Source organism: Fukomys damarensis, unplaced genomic scaffold (assembly GCF_012274545.1).
Source record: "Fukomys damarensis isolate Sample0158 unplaced genomic scaffold, DMR_v1.0_HiC HiC_scaffold_17, whole genome shotgun sequence".
Lineage (NCBI taxonomy): Eukaryota > Metazoa > Chordata > Mammalia > Rodentia > Bathyergidae > Fukomys > Fukomys damarensis.
In genome coordinates, this window is record NW_022900929.1 from 39,665,162 (window position 1) to 39,681,476 (window position 16,315).

The following is a 16,315-nucleotide window of genomic DNA, read 5'->3' on the forward strand; positions in this document are numbered from 1 at the left end:
CCAATAAACTCAACTAAAGCTGAAAAAAAATCACATTCCTTCTATTTTTTTACTGAAAATTTCTTGTGTAGCATTTCAATTTTAATATACATCTCTAGAAAGAAGTAATGAGGACACTACGGAATTATTAAGGAAACTCAGGATTTCTGTAACAAATAGATGTCTTAGATTAGCAGAGAACATCATTGGACTCTGGGAAACCTGGACGGTGTGAGGACATTGCCATAAACTGTGGTCACAATTCAGGCACTGAACACTAAGCCCAAAGTCTTTTATGTGTGATATGTCACGTTAGGCCCTAATGATGTATGATTCTATAAATATATATTTAGTAGCATATATTTTCACTGAAAACCTCATTGAACTAGTGCATTTTGCTATTATAATTCTGATTCTGGTTTTTCTGTCTTTAAATCAGAGGGCTAAATTGCATATTTTAACACCAAGAATAATTTACTCCCTCCCCAATTCCCAACCCACCTCCACCCCTCTAAAAAGAAAGAAATGCTCTTCAAGGGCATTACAAGCTCAGAAAGCAGATGTGGTTTTTGTAGGTATTCATTATGAATTTGCAGCAAATTATAATTATAGAGACAGCCAAACCCAAAGCCACACTTAAGAACAGAGGAATAGGGGCAGAGAGTTAAATGATTCAGAAAATAAAAAGGTATTTAAATGTCTTAATTTTTCGGCTTGGCAAATAGACATACAATTAAGGAAGAGGAGGAGGAGGAGGAGGAGGAGGAGGAGGACATCCACCCTGCTTCAGACGCCTCTGGTCAGGGAACAGGGTTCAGTTTGTGCCCCACACAGAAATTCATCACTGGGATCTAGAAATATTCCCACCAAATGAGCTGGGATTGAAGCTTGGCTGTGCCCCTTGCTAAAAGCAGCTATGAGCAATGTAAACTTTTTGAGTTGCTTTTTCCTCATTCTGCTATAACTGGAGAAAGTAATACTCACTTGGTAGGGCCATTGTTAACATTGGACATAATCTTCCCCCAACACCAACTATAGCTCAATAAAAAAGAAATATGGTGCTATTCTTAGTTGGATCTTTGGCAGCATGCATCCGATATTGAAACTCTCTGGGAATTGTTCATCAGGGACTTTGAAAACATGGGCGATGATCAGTGTTGGGTATGGAGCAGGAACACATGATAGCAGGAGTCTTTGCAAAAGCAGCCCATGAAAGCTGGAGAGATGCATTAGGTGCAAATAACAAATCACTTTTGATGACTCTTTTTATTGATGGCTGACTTCAAGAGGTTGCCTGCATTGGTTGAAGTGAGATAGCGCCTCCTATCTTTTACATGCAGATGACATATTTTCATGTAGTAACCTTGTTACATTTCTAATACTACAATTATTCTGTGTGTTTAATACTGAGTGTTTATGGTTTGGTTTTGTTTCTGTCAAGGTCCTTCCCACCTCTGTGGGAAGCAGTCAATTAATGTCCCTTGGGGTAAAAGCTGCGCACTTTACCAGTGCCAGACAAGTGTTTTGCGTGGGACTGATACTACAGGCAGCTCCTAGGGATTCCCTAAAGAATCTGATTATTGTTTTACATTACATCATTTAGTGTTTAAATCGATTTTGGAATGGGCACTTCTAAGTCTTGTTGAAGCTTCAATACCACTGTTTGAAATGATAGGGCTTAGATCTTCTTTTTCCTTCTGGATATGAAGGAAGAAACATGGAGCCTTGGGAATTGGCATGGCCACTTAAGGATGAATAGAGTAAAAAGTACTGGAAAAAGGGTTAAAAGTACCAAAGTGGAACATAGAAAAGGCCAGTAAAGGCACGTTACTTTCAGTGTGCACAAGCTGTTTAATCAAACATGCTAAAAAAGTTCACTCTTGCTACCCATAATATTTCTCTGTGTAAGTACAAAAGTTCTTCATTTATGAGACAGAAACTTGTGTAAAGCCTTACCTGACACTTCAGTTATGAGGCCACAAATATATTTTCTTTCTGTAAGCTAGTTTTAATTGTGTTCTCTAAAATTCTAAAGACACTAATGATGTACTTACTAATAATAGAAAAGGTAGGAATAATCAGAGAATAAAATGCATTGTACCTATCATTGTTATAGCTATAAACCACTATATTTTTTGGATATTTGCTATATATTCTTCTATTTCTGTGTGTATATACTTCTATTTGCATTGAAATCTTAAGAGAAATGATTTAATATTAAAAGCCTTGTGGTTTTTTTTTTTTTTGCTAAAACTATAGGCATGATTTTATAACTGAGTTTTTACTATTAAAAGCAATGTTATGATGAAACACTTGCAGGTAAGTCATAATGCTTATTTTGAAAATTTCCCCCAAAATTCTGAAAATTGGAGGTAATGATCAGAGAGTATGCATGTTTTAAAGATACTGAATGACTATATATTGAATATATATATGTGTGTGTGTGTGTGTGTGTGTGTGTGTGTGCCTTCCAGAATACATATACCAGTTTATACTTTTACTAATAATATCTGAGAATTTGTATACTCACAAAAATGTTATTATTAATATTAGAAATTTATCAATATATAATGCTGCTACTAAGGTATGTCCCATGGGGAGATTTGTAGACACAGGACCTATACAAATTTTGCAATTAGTAACATGCACAAAAGATTTTTTTCACATAGAACTTCACGAATTTTGAATTATTGTAATATTTACTCAGCACTACAGGAGTAACCAAGTTGATGATTCATTTTATTTGAGCAAATAGTTTTATGTATTTTGTTCACTGATATACTGCCTAGACATATTAACTATTTTAAAAGATAGAAGCCTAAACTCATTAAGATACTATGACAGAATAAAAGGAAATATTTAATATATTCCATACAGTAGCATCTGATTATTTATACCAGAATTCAATATGGATCACTTTGTCAAAATATAAGGTATGTGGAAATCTTTATGAAAGTGTATTTCCATGTAATTGGGCACATTAAACCTTATCTGGTACTATTTTCCACTTTGTTGATACCATTTAACTAAAGGTGATTTTAAAGATTATTTTCAAAAAGTTGATCTATTTCCCTGAAACATTTAACTTTCTGAGGCCAGGAAATGTGCTTTTAAAATGCTTAGCAAGTGAATGGATAGAAATATGGAAGAAGATGGGGAACATAAGGAAAAATGGGTTCAGAATAGCATTGAATGCTTTGACCCAATTTTGCCCCTAAGTCACTATTTTTTCAAAGAAAGTGTGCAGGTTCTGTATTTCAAGCTACCAAACTTACCTATCATCTGGAAACTGAGTGACTTGGGTCACCATGATGTAAAAACACTTCAAAATACTCATCTCGTTTGGCTGGAATATCCTCTTAGCAACTCCCTGATTCCTTCAGGTCAGGGTTAAGATCCATTTGACAGCATGCTGACTGACCAGAGAATTATTAGACCCCCAAAAGATGTAATTGCTAGCAATATGGGAGGGAGGGAGGGAGAGCTACAGAGAGGGAGGGGGCTTTCTTAAAAGTCCCATCTGACAAAAGGTTGTACCTTTCTCACCTTGACAGGGAAAGTAGATCTAGAAATGTTTCAACTGGCTTTGTCTGGGTGATACGAACACTGGAAGATGAAAAACTTCCTGATCCCTCTCCAGGTATTTCCGTTAACTCCTCGAAGACCAAAATCATGTGTGCGCTCAACTGCTGAGCTGTTTTAATGAGGTGCCACTGATTTTAATGGGGCAAAAAAGATGGATGATTTACACCAGATGTCCATAAAGGCCATTTGGGGATTGCTTTGCTGGACACATAGTACATCATATTGCTGGTTGAATTCTTAAGGGGTTAACTTGACCTTTCCCTTTAACATGGCACTAAAAATAATGTAATTTCCATTCTCAGTGTCTCTTTTATTTATATAGAAAAGCTTCATGACGAACTCACCAGACCTCTAAGAGCAAATCTTTCATTTATGCCTCTGGCATCCAGAAAGCCTAGTGAGTGATTTTGAAAGCGAAAATAGATGCTGGTGAATGCTTCACTCATGAGCAGGATCCAGGCTTTGATTATAAACACTTCCAGCATTAAATCATTCCAGGATGAATTCTGGCTTTCTAAAGATTGCTGGGCGGTGTTATATACTTTATTTCTAAAAAAGTTGATTTCAGCTCAGATAACCAATATTCTTGTTCCTTTGGGATATGAAAATAAAATTTAAAAAAAGAAAGCAAAAGTCTTCTCATAAGCATAGCATAATATGTATTATATTGTACTGTTATTAATTATTTCTACTTTCTGATGAGATCTGCTGTGTCATTTTCTGAAAGTTATCAAATCTGAAGTCATTATACAATTTATAAGATGTAAACTTGACTCATAAAGACGTGGATTATTAATTCAGAACATTTTTCTGTGTAAGAACAGTTACCATAGTTCTGAGTGCTAACATTTTGTCTTGCCTGAGTCCAAAATGGGATTTGATGTTCTAACCTAAAGCCATGTTGCATTTACTCTATTTCCTTATGAAATAAGTTTATTTATTTGGTAGGGTTATCATAACTTTTGCCATTAGTGAAACTTCCTCCTTGGCATACATTTCCTTGGAAAATCAGATGTTATAATTGATTGCAAAGGAAATTAGGAAGTTCAAGGGATTATTATACATTCAACCAACAAGGAGGCACATTGTTACAGAAGATCTGACAAGCAACCAAAAAACAGGCCATTATTTCTTTCATTGTCTCCTGCACTTTTTGGCTTTACTTATATTTTTGGTCTCTAGATGAAAAATCTCATTTTCTCCCAAATGTGACCACCAGATAAATAATCTTTGTCTTTATCATAAGGAGAAACAAATAAGGTAAAACAAATTTCTTTTTTTTCTAATTGCTCTTTTAAATTTTGTATGTCGAGGCATTTATTGTTTTGCTTTGTTTTATTTTGTTATGTCAATAGTAAGGATGGAGCCCAAGGTCTTCTCACTGAGCTATTATACCCTTTTAAAATTTTTTACTATTTTTATTTTGAGACAGGGTCTCCCTAAGTCTGAGCATACCTTAACCTCCTAAAGTGGGGTGTGTATCACCTCACCCAGCTGAGATTTTTAAAAATATTTATGTATTCTTTTATGATTCCTAAATATGTTCTTGGAAATATATAACAATATGTAAGTTAGTCTTCTGTAAAAACAGATTCTGCATAAAAAAGAAGAGAAAAAGAAAAGGAAGAGGAGGAGGAAGAAGAGGAGGAGGAATGTACAGATTTGCTTCCTTTCATTTTTCTCTGACAATGTTGACTAGGATTTGTCTTGCTCTTTTTATCTTGAAAACTGATGGAAGTGTGATTTGTTTTTTTACTCTTACTGTGACATTTACTTTCACTGTGAGTTCTCCAATACTTGCTGCAATATTTCTCTTGCTTGCCATATTATTTCATATTTTTAAGTGCAAGGACTTTGATGATTAGACACTTCTCATCTTCACCAATTACTGGTCTTATTCAGATGAGAAGCAGTGTGAGATTTGCTCCCAATTATCTTCAGTGATCTTTATTCAGTTTCCTTATATATCTTCTGTATCGGACCTTACCACTTTGTGATGATGCAAACGGAATTTTTGCAACATTTTGCCTTAGGCCTACACCTATTTTAATGAGATAGAAGAGTTTTTATAAATACAGTCAACTGGCAACTTTTCAGGTAGTTAACTGGCCTTCCATGAAATATGATAATATGAGGTTGGCCATATTTGCTAGAAAATTATTTACTCCACGGTGGTGCAAATAAATAAGGTCAGAAGTAGTGTTGGTAGTGGAAGTTCATGTTTTAGGGCTTCTGTCCTTATACTTTCTGTTTAAAAGTTTGTTAACCAAGTTTGGGGCCTATCAAGAAAGAGCTTTATTTATAGCTACATTATTTTTCCCACTTGATTGGAAGACTCCTTAACATTGAGCCTTTTACGTGTTCATATGAAACAAAAGTCTGGGTTTAATTCTGAGATATCCATACAAATATGGCGTCTTCAAACATCATCGGCACCAAGTCTCAATTTTGTTCCTCCAGTACACCAGCCAACCTAGTACTCAGTGTAGTTGGAGGTACGGATAAGCATCCTTCAAGACAAAGTGAACCTTCATATTCAGAAAGTTTTGTACACTGAGATTATTTTCCCAGTGGTCCTTCGGGGCCTGTTGAGGATGCTCCTGCACGGTACTTGTTATCAATCCCATGAAATGATGCCGGCAGTGTGAGGAGGTGTATAGATATAAAGAGACCTTGAGAGGTACACCTGTCTATATCAGACAAGGTGAACGTTTTAGAGCTTTCAGTGATACAGCCAACTGTGGCACACACACCATAGATTCACCCCACTGGAATACACATAGGCATAGTGGCAATAGCAAGGTAGACATGAGTTCTCTGAAGTCAACACCTCTAATCAATTACTACACGAACCATTTTAGCCTCTTCCCCTTTCCTATTTGTACATTCTCATGAGAGCAGTGAGGAAACACCCCCACCATACATTTACATAATTTTTCAATGCTAGTGCATGTGTTTGTCTGTCTATCTATCTATCTGTCTATCTATATATCTATCAAAATGCTAGTATATCTAATAGTCCATATATATGTATACACACATATGTATATGTATTATATATGACAGTATCAGAATTGCAAGTCCATTCTTCCATAGGAAACATTTAAGAAGAACAGAGCTTATATGCTGGGGATTTAGCTCAGTGGCACTGTGCCTGCCTTGCAAGTACAAGGTCATGAGTTCGATCCCTGGTACAAAAACAAAACAAGTGTTAGCTACAAACTGTGCTGCTATAAACAGCCCGTTTGCCCATCAGTTGGAGACTGGATAAACAAGATGTGTTTTTTCTATAAAAAGGAATACTACTCAGCCATAAAGAATGAGAAATTATAGTCATTCATAGGAAAATGGGTACATATTGAGGTCATACTCTTAAGTGAAATAAGTCACACATGAATATCGAATAGTTTCTCTGGTGTGAAAAGCTATTACTTGTAAATAAGATCCTAATGGTATAGTTGACAATGTGAAATTGGAAGAAAAGGGCTAAAGGTGTATGGGAAGTGGGAAGGGTAGGGGAAAGGAAATAAGGGAAAAGAAAAAATATGAGAAAATGAAAAACCAAAAATAAAGTATTTGTAGATAGGGAAGGGAAGAAGGGGTGAAGGGAGGGTAGGGGTAAGGGGGAAAAATGAGAAACAAGACCTGGCATGTAAAGGTACAAGTTCTCAATGATGAATTACTGTACTGTATGCCTAAAAAGTACCTGTAAACTCAATGAGAAAAAACTCCCAGCGCTAATAAGCAGTTTATTTTACCTTTACCTTTAGCCTTATAGAGCCCACTTAATTCCAACATTACTTGCATTGATATTTTTACACCCAAATACTTCAGTGAGGTTCTTTCGTAGGTTTGTAATACATTTAGATTATCTAGTCTAGTTTTCATTTCCTCCTGGGAAATCACTGATGTCTTCAAAGATTAAGAAAAACCTGTGTGAAGTTTTGTTTTTGGTTCTATAAAGTTTTAAGAGTCTTAACTTGTGCATAATCTCATATACCCATGAATACTATATGATAAACAATAGCTTTACTGCCCTAAATATCTTCCATGCTTATCCTATTCATTGTGCTTTCTCTCTTTCATAACCACCAATGTTTTTACTGCTTCTTTTCCCTAGTGTCAATAATGAAGATAAAACAACAGGTAGCCTTTTCAGACTGTTTTCCTTCAATTAGAAATATCCATTGAATATTCAGCCATTTCTATGGTTTCATTGTTTCTCCTTATGACTAATGCTCCATTATATAGATTTTTATCCATTTGTGTGTCCACTCACCCATAGGATATCTTGTTTCAGTCTTTGATGATTCGAATAAAGTTGTTGACTTTCATGTGTTATAAAAATCTGCTACGATTGTTATCCTTGTTTCACTAGGTAAGATGTTTCTTTCCTCTGATTCTGTCCTTTCAAAATTTCTTTGCCTATTTTTCTGCAGTTAGTATGTCACATGACTAGGTACATACTTGTGTGTTTGGCATATTTCCTGCTAGATCTTCCTGAATCTGTGGTTTTGGGTCTCTGATTAATTTTAAAGTGTACTAAGTCACTTTTTACTTCAAAGATATCTTGTGTTCAATTTTTTCTCCTGTGTTTGAAAGTATGCAAATATTAAACCTTTTATTATTCTAAAATTCTTGTAATTATTCTACAATTCTTGAGGGTCTTTACTTTTAAAAAATTATTTTTTCTGTTTTCATTTCAGGATGGAAAATTTCTATTGATCTAGCATTGTTACTGGTTCTTTCTCCAACTATAGCATGACTATGGATAGCCCATTAAAAGCTTTATTTCTATTATAATGCTTTATTGTTTCCAGAATTTCCTTTATTTAGTAGATTTCCATATCTCTCTTCATTTATCTGCTTTTGCAAGCTGTCTATTTTTCCACTAAAACTAATAATTTGTGTGTCATATTTATTATAGTCATCTTAAATTCCATGTCCAATAATTCTATTATCAGTATCAAATTTTGATACTTCCCTTTCTAGACTGTGTTTTCTCTTGCCTTTGACATACTTTGTAATTTTTTTGTCACAATCCGGACAAGTTGAATCAGGTAATGAGAAATGAGGTAAATTGTTGTTCGGCATAGAATTTCTAAGCATGTTAATCTGAATGAGACTTGGTCCGTGTTAATGTTTGCTCTAACTGTAGGTGTCACAGGCTTCAAATTCCTCTTATTGTACCCTTCTTAGTCTTCTCTCTTGCCTTAGCCATTCCCAGACTCCACCCATCAGAACTTTTCAGCTGCAGGCCACTGTTGTTTCCTTATAGTTGGTTCCCTGTAGTTGTTGCTTGGTAATTTTAGGGGACCTAGAACATTTTGTAGTCTTCCAGTGAACTCCCAGGTGTTCAATGGCCCTGTGTTCCAACTCTGTAACTTCACAAGTGTTAATCCAATATTACAACTTTTATTCCATGATTCTTGCTCTGTTACTTGACAGCAGAATTCCAGGTCTATTTCCATTAAGGCCAGAACACTATTGAGTATTGTTTTCCTTCTTCCACTGAGATGAGACAGGAGGGCTGGAGAAGGCAAGAGTGGAAGAATTCCCTTGCCCTGCCTGAGAGAAAACTTCAGCCAACACTTTTTGTCAGTAAAGCAGGTCTTAGCTATTGAGGAATTGGAAGGCTATATTTCACACTGATTACCCTTCCCTCTTCCTGCCACAGCCAAGAGAATCATTCTCAAATCTTTTAGAATTGCTAAAGATAAAGATATTTTTAAAGTATTTGCATTCCCTTAACACTATGACCCAAGAAGTTTCTTCTTGCCTTCACAGTAGCCTCAAAATCAACTTCCAGCAACTTGGTCAATTACTATTGAAATATCTCTCCCAGTTATGGCACCTGGCAGCTCCTGCTCCAGGCAAGAATATCCCAGGTGAGATTGTTGAGATGAGCTTCCTGATTTTGTCATAACTTTTTGCCCTGGGACCTCAGCTCTTTGATAGATCTGAGAAATGTCCCTGATTTCATGACTTCAACACTTATTGTTGTAAGGACAGAACAATCCACATATGAACTGGAACCACAATTGCTCTCTGTACTTTTGGCTCCACTGAAATAATTTCTGAACATTGCAGAGTGCATTCGAGTCTCATTTTCTCAATACTCTCAGTACTCAATATCCTTCAACAGGCCTCACCAACTGGAGACTGAGCTGTCTCTTGCACAGAAGATTCCTGCATTGGAGTGCAGTGTTTTGATTTTGTGCAGCCAAACAGAACACCTTCTACCAAAAGTTTAATGGCAAAACTTTAAGGATTTTTTTCACAAATTTGTGTGTCATTAGGCCCACCTATTCAGAATGCTTATTTTCTTATAAATGCTTACTGATCCTTTAGAACACTTTAGGTCATGTTATATGCAAGCCTAGACAATCAGAAATTTCTTCTCATTTTTTAAAGAGCACATACCAAAACTCTTAATAAAGCAAGTGAGCTATTCCTTGGTATGGCCCTGCCTCCTTCTCCAGCCTTATTTTTTGCCTGTTTTTTTCAGTCAGTAGTTTCTGTAGAACTGGCCTCCTTGACGTCATCGAACACCCTTCCCACTTGATGACCTTAATGTGCATTTACCTGTGAGCATGATGCTCCTACTTTCCCTAAGCAACAATCAACTTATGCTTAATTTCAGTTTGTTAGTTTTTCAGAGAACTATGCTTTCATTTTTTTAGATCAGACTACATCTTCTTGATGTATGCTGGTGTATAACCTTGCATATTTTTAACAACTAACAAAGGCATCATCTAGTTCTTTGTTTAATATCCATCTTTTCTAGTTGATTGTACATCAAAAAAGTCAGGAACTACTGGTCAGGTTTACTATTATATCCTTTATATGATCAGAGTTCCTGGACAACAGTTTTACATGCATGAATTATGAATGAATAATAATTCAATCTCCATCTTCATTTTGAAAAACCCAATCCTTGATTTGGGATTAGGAGCCACAGAAGCACAGAGAAGCAGTGAACACATAACCAGAGTTCTCAAGAAGGAAACTAGATGTAGAAATTTAGTTCAAGTAATGATATGAAATTTCTTCCCTACAGAAACTCAGAAATATTTTTAAAAAGACCAGATTCCTTGAAGTTTTACAGATGTAGGCATAGCTTCATTTCTTTGAATATCAGAGGAAAGAGTGAATTCAGAAGGGTAAATAACCCAGGGCTGCGCAGATTACAACAGTAGTAAAAATGTGATTATCAACCAACTAATCTCTTCAAGTTTCTCAATGATTAGAATGAAGCATTAAAAAATGCCTCAAAACCTCTGATGACAGAACGATTCCCTTGGCGAGTTTTGTGGTGATCTTGAATGTCCTGAAATCATCCCAGGAATTCACTTCTCCAGATAACCTTCGATGGCTATTTCTAATGAGTGCCACACTTCCTTCACTTAGGCTTGAATTCCTGGGCGCACAACTGTGTTCTCAGTAATGCATAGCAGAAAAGACTAGCTAGAGACTCAAATCCATATAGCCTATCAAGGGTCTGCCTTGTACTAGGTGTGTTCTCATTTTTATGACATTTAATTATACAAATTTCATGTAACATATATGTTTAGTTGTTTTTTTAATGAATAACCAAACTGAAGTGTAGTATGATCAATGTCTTAGACATAACCAGGGATGTTAAAATATGAACCTTAGTTTTCTGATATTATTCAAGCTTTAAGCCTCATTTTGTGAGCATCTTTATACTTATTTCTGGTTTCTTGGCATTTTGAGAATTACTGTCATTATTTGTTCTTGCTTTTTATATTCAGTGACTACCTTAATCATACATTGATAACACGAAACCTGTCCATTCATTGAGCAACAGCAGAGAGATTAATACTTTGGCTCCTAATTTGATAACTTTTATTCCAAACCCAAATCAAAGAAAGAATAGCCTTCCCAAAACTACAGCTCTTAAAAAATGTGCACTTAAATAAGGAAAAATAGAAATGCATAGTTTATGAAGACTCTTAAAGCATCTGTTATGCATGGAAAGTGAGCACACTTTATGGCAGTTTTTAGTACCTAATCCAGTTGCAAATGCGTAATGTAATCTCAAAATTGTATAGGGTGGTATTCATTTGAATGTGTAAACTTTATTGACAAGAAGACAGCTTTAAAAGAAAGGAAGGGTAGGGGAAAGGAAATAAGGGAAAAGAAAAAATATGAGAAAATGTAAAAATGTAAATAAAGAGTTTGTAAATGGGGAGGGAAGGAGGGGGTGAAGAGGGCAGGAACAAGGGGAAAAAATGAGAACCAAGACCTGTCATGTAAAGGTACAAGATCCTATTAATGAATGTAACTGTATTGTAGTCTTAGATTGTACCAATAAACTAAAAAAAAGAAAAAAGAAAGAAAGAAAGAAAGAAAAACAAAAAGAATGAGCAGATCCCAATTTATCAAGTTTGTACAGACTAATTTCTTCAGTAAATAAGGACAGAAAAGAGTATGATCATTTATATGACATTTTAAATTATAACTCAAAGCCTCCCACCAAATTTTGCAACTTGCATAGCATGTATGAAAAAGCTATTTGTCTAATTAGAACACAAGGCAATTTTCATAAATATTGTTAATGCTACACGTATGATGCATATGTGTACACGTGTGTATCCACAGACTACGCACATTTACCATACACCTTTGTTAGCCAGACACATATGCACGCTCACACAGAGTTTGCTTGTCATGAGGAAAACCAAGTAAGAGTGCTGGTGACTCAGGTCAACAATCACTGGAATGAGTGCCAGGCTCTTTGCCTGGAGCCATGAATCCTTCACAATCTACCTGGCATGTAATCATACTCACATGGAGGATTTTGCTTTCTATTAGTTTGTTAAGAAGTTATTTTCCTCCCTCCTGTTGTGCATATATTGAGTTAGCCACAATTTCTTTTCTTTGCACTCTATTAGCATCATGGATTACAACAGATTCCTTTCACCCTTGCAAAAGATAGGAATTATGTATTGAATATTCTTTGAAATTTTATTGAATTCACTTATAAAGTAGTTGAGCTTGGATCTTGAGATAATTGGTCTATGCTAGTTTTTCTTTTCTTGGGTCTTTTTATAATGAAGTATATTTATTTCAAACTTATTTGTCCATGGAGTTTTTTAATAACACTTTTTTATTATTTCAAAAGAGCTCTTGTGTCTAGAATATCTTCCATTGTATACATAGAATGTATTTTATTCATGTCACCTCTATGTTTTGTTTAAATTGTCTTGAGAGGGATTCATCTTATCTAAGGATCAATTTTGGGTTTTATAAATATTCTTAATTGCTCTTGTTCTCTATTTTATTTATTTTTGCTTTTTCTTTATAACTCCCTCCTCGTTTGTTTTGCTGTTGTCAGTTTTGCTCCATGCATAACACTTGAATCATTTAAGATGAATACTTACTTCTATTTCATTTTATGTTTCATTTTTTTAGCCACATATTTTGGACTACAGAGTACTTATGTTATTTAATTCTAAATGTTTTATTATTTCTCTTTCATTTCTCTTTAGACACAAAGAAGTCTATTACTTACACTTTATACACATGGAATTTTAGACTTTACTTACTTTATTGTCTTCATAAAACAAAGTATGTGATTTCATTCCATCTCTAATATATTTTATGTGTTAAGTGCCATAAATCTGGTTTTCTACACAAGAAAGTAAAACAACCAAATTCACACAAATACAAGCCTGTGTTTTTATTATTAGATTTGACAAACATAAAATTATTTTGTCTAATATGTATAAAATTATATAATTTCTCTCAGTTTCTGTACTTCTTTTGTCACATATTGGCAAAAAAAAACCATTTCATTAGCTGGTATTAATCTACACCATGATTCAAAAAAAATATTGCTAGATCTTGCTTTTTCTTTAACCCAACCTCAGAGTCTGTCTTACTCCATTCAAGTGTATTGCAAATTACTATTAAGATGTATGTATGCAGTCTACAGTCCTAGTTTATTTATTTTTTTTTCTCATTGTGAGTATTACATTTTCCAGTTGCCATGGATATATATCAGTTGTATTTGTGGCTTAAATATAACAAATGACTTTGATGATACTATAATTATAAACTATGAAATATGTAGGTTAAATTGTGGAACAAAACAAAGCATGTTGGTTTTTACAATAAATCAACATATACTAAAATGTGCAAAATGTTTTATTTATAGAAAAACTACATTCTCGACTTAATAAATTACACAAATATCTAGTGGGATATTAGGATATAATTTGTAAAAGGAACATTCATTTGTGTGATTATTCTGTGTATTTCAAGGTATCTATCATCTGGTTTCTGTCATTAAATGCTAATAGAACTATCCAATTATTGTGACAAACAAAAGTACCCCCCTAATTTTCAGTGGCTGTGTTGCTCCTACGGAGAACAGCTGCTCTAGAGGTAGCAGAGACCTCAAACCGTATCAGGGTCCCTCCCTAGGGATTTTCAAACCAATCTTACCCAAGCTGTGAGAATGATGTGGAAGACTGTCAGGGATTACATTCTTAGCTACACAGAAATGGTTGGCAAGATACTTGGAGAGATTATAAGTGATTCACACAGAAAAAACAGAAACAATAGATAGAATCAAGATGTGCTGATGTTTCCCTTCCGGGGTTGGATTACCTTTCTTCTTTATGCTTTAGGTAGTTTTGACTGGGTCTCTGTCCCTTGCTACTAAAAGAATCCTAAAATAATATAGATATTTATTGATACATTATCATTTTACATCAGATATAATTAGGTATCATTGTAGCCTACCAAAAGAACTCAATAAAGTGGTTGTTCAATAAAACCAAAAGGAATGAATGAGATCCTGTCTTTAAAAAAATTAAAAAGAGCACTGATGCGGTTCATTGCAAAGATCCTGGGTTCAATCTCAACTGCAAAAAAAGGAAAAAAAAAAAAAGAGTGAGAATCATACCAAAATAAACTTCCAGGAACATTTTACTGAGTAAAGTTGAAATTTTGTGTATGTATTTTAAAAATGACAATACATCAGATTCACAAATTGCGCATTAATTTTAAATGTAAAGGAAGATAATATGCCCAAATATAATTAAATATCAAATCTGTTCTATGTTCATTCTTTTCTTGAAATAAAAAGGTAGGGTCATTACATCTCACGTAATCCTTACTAGGCGTTATTAAGTGCTCTCTGACAAAGAAAATGTTTTTATTGGAAATGGTTACATTCTCACGCAGTAGATGTTTATAGGATACCGGTATCTAACAAAATTTTTGTCTTTAGTCTAGCCTTGGCGTGGATGTCCCCGGGAAGATATGCAGAAGAGCTTAGTTACATAAAGATCTGTTAGAAAATGCATGCCAGGGTGGCTAAAACAACGAAACACCAATTTAAAATAATGAAATCCTATAGAATGGTGAGTACTACTACTTATGTCTGTTGCCATTTCTTCAAGAGATTTTGAAAAACATTCTTTCTGACTACCCGTTGTAGTGACAAATAAGGACATGGATATTCAGATTTAAGAGGAGACCCATTTAAGGGACAGTTTAATGAATAATTTACTATGCTCTTAGTTCATGTTTTAAAGAATCCAACATTTAGATCTATGAAAATATAACTTCATGGATGCTGGATCCTGCAAAGTAAATATATACATTTAATTTCTAGTTAATTTACATTTCCCATTTTTGCTACCGACATTTTTACCTTTAAGGAAAATTTCAATCTCTCAGCTTTTTCATTATTTATTTATTTGTTTATTTAGTGTATGTTTGTAGTCCATAAACAATTACATTCAATGTGGGGGTTGATACATCTACAGAATTCATCTTAATTCTGTTCACCTTCCCTTCTTAACTTTCCCCTCTATTACTTAGTCCTAGCCCCATTTGCAAAAGATCTTTCTCCCTGTTTCCTATTATCTGTCTTTTATTTTACTCTTTAATTTATTTAAACTTTGGGTTTCTCATATAAGAGAAACCATGTGATATTTAAGCTTGTGTATCTGATTTATTTCACTTCACATTCTGGTCTTAAGGTGCATCCGTTATGGCTACAAATGACTCAAATTTATTCTTCTTTACAGCAGAGCAGTGTATAGATCTCACATTTTCCCTGTCCATTCATCTATCTATGAGTCTTTGCTGTTCTGATTACAAACCTCATTTACTGATCCAGTCAGCCCTGATCCCAAGGTCAATGTAAAATGGACATATCTAGAAGCAAACGAAATGTCACATGATAGGCAAGTATCAACACAGGTGCTCCATATAGTGTTCCTGTTACCAAGACTTTGGTAAAGGCCACCGTCACTACTTCCTTCCTTCCTGCTGCGCTATGTATGTCTTTAGCAATATGATCTCAGTGTTCATTTTTACCTTTTACAGAACGGGAAGAACAGAACATCTTACATAGAGTTGGAAACCATACATGGATTTTTGTGTAAGAGAAAGATACTATTTTTGTTCTGTTTAACTGAATGATTTATTAATTTGATATTGATTAATAAAGTTCTAAACAACTACTAATAAATATACTTATAGATTGATTTGCATAAGCACAAATATAAATTTGTTTTTCTACCTGGATATGTACTAATAGTATGAAATAAAGGCATTGTATGACAGAAAACAGTCTTTCTTGATATAGCAATTGATTATGAAAAATGAAATGAATAATATTCTTAGTAAAGGTCTACTTTTAAACTTTAAAAATTATCCAGTGAATGGTAATGAAAGTAGTGGTTCTATATGATATATATATATATAT